We start from the raw sequence: 2,000 nt of genomic DNA, 5'->3' as shown, positions 1-2,000 counted from the left end.
TACTTTAATTATTGCTGTCTACCAAGGGAAGGTGACCCCCCCCCCTTCCCCCCGGTGGGTTGATCCTTAGGTCAGGCCCTTCCACACAGTCCTCAGGCGAGGTCGATACGTCAAGTCAAGCAGCAAGCAGCGTCGTCCGTCAGGCAAATCGACCAGCCGCCAGCAGCCTGTTGGAGGCCTGCGTAAAGCTCGAAACAACCGCTCGTCCGAAGCCCGCTTGTGCGGTAAGAGTGCGCCAGCAGTGGAGGATGAGCCATGGCGCACTCCTGGTGGCGCCCGGGGGAGACGACAACGGCCACGAGGTCAGTCGCCTTCTCCCGGCGCGTCCTGACGGCGCACTGGCGCGCAGTCCTGGTGGCGCTGCGGCTGGCGGGGGTCCTCGGCAGCAGCGGCTGGCCGCCGCGCTGGTCGCGCCGGTGGACGCGCTACGGCTGCGTGTCTCTGGTGGCGTTCGCCATCGCCAGAGTCGTGCTCTTTACCTATCAGTTCTTCACCGTGTTCAAGGTCGGAAATACAATGTGTTTATGCAGCTGAAGGCCACTGTACAAACACTGTACAAACAATCATCGTAATTTTACGAAATTTTCTCGGTTAAGTTTCTGTTACGAAAACTGCGTTTTTAACAAATTACGATACGTCGTTATTTTACGAATTGCTTCGTAAAATCTAAAGCTCCATCTAGGCGGTATGAAAAAAATTTTCGTCTTATTTATTAACGTATAACCCCAAAATTTGCATTCGTTACGAAATATATTTGTAACTTTACGAAACGTTTCGTAAATCAATTTTTGACAACGAAGGAGAGTTGTGATTACACAAATAGTTCTGGCAACTTTTTTAACAACGAATTCTTCGTTAAGTTCTGACGTTTCTTAAACAGTGCCCCCCCCCCTTTCCCCTCACCCGTTTAATACTCCCCTGCTGTGTTGTAGAACATTGTAGTGAATGTCGGATTAAAATGATCCGGCCCGCAAAGTCTATAATACTTAGCGTTTTAGTGGTCACTCATAGCCCTAGAATAGTAGCTCTCGTACCTAGTAGCCCCACAAAAAGGCGGCAATTCGCATCAAAATGCTCTTAAACAGTCCCCACAATACGGCATATGCTCATGAAATTCGCATTTTACGCTCTAATGCTCAGGAAACAAAACACGCCGAAAATTTTGTACCTTTTTAGCACATTTTGATGTGCATCACCGCGCACTACTAGGGTACAAGAAAGAGGTTAAACGATATAACTTTTAACGTTAAAAAAGATACGGACCACTGCGTAAGGTGGCAGCACTATCCAGGCACTAATAGGCCTAAAAGCTTTCGGTAAATTTCACTGTAGGCCACAGTGAATCTTGCAGCATCTCAAGTTACAGCGAATTTTCACCATTTGACGAGGGGGAAACGGATTAGGGTGTTTAGTTGATGCTGTTCATGCCGGTTCATGCAGAACAGGGCGTAACGATAACGTTCCTACTTTTCGATGATGGGCCTTAGTCGTATGAAAATTCGTTCCGATGCGCCCAATCAAGCGAATCCCCTTCCGTAGCTCCATACTGCATGGCTGGGGCCGAGGCGGGGCCGGTTCCAGCCGGGGCAACGGCCTGCACCTCCAACCACGAAGTGCTTTGTGCCTCCAACTCCTGGGCCATCTTGACGTGCAGGCTGTTGGCGCAGATGAGGCAGTACAGGGGCAGGGCTGCGAAGAGCAGATAAACATGGCGTCATGCACCAAAAACATACACAATGAAAAGCCAGGTGGGAAATGGGAAGGTCTTCAGGTGTGAGACTGATCTGATATAGGCCAGGGGTCGCAAACTCGAGCTATCCGCCGAGCCTCGCCTGCATAGGCCACACGCATTGCGAGCTCTTCGGCAAAAAGAGTGAGAGAGATAGATGTAGTGGTGCCTCAGCGACTGACCCGTGCCCGGCCGCACTGCTGTCGCCGCCGGCTAGCTTCGCTGTGCGCTCGGTCGTCGGCCAGTGTGTCTGTCTTTGTCACTCCCAATG

This window comes from Frankliniella occidentalis, unplaced genomic scaffold (assembly GCF_000697945.3).
Source record: "Frankliniella occidentalis isolate FOCC.00 unplaced genomic scaffold, Focc_3.1 Scaffold148, whole genome shotgun sequence".
NCBI lineage: Eukaryota > Metazoa > Arthropoda > Insecta > Thysanoptera > Thripidae > Frankliniella > Frankliniella occidentalis.
The sequence above is the reverse complement of the archived record's forward strand: the minus strand, read 5'-3'. Positions refer to the sequence as shown.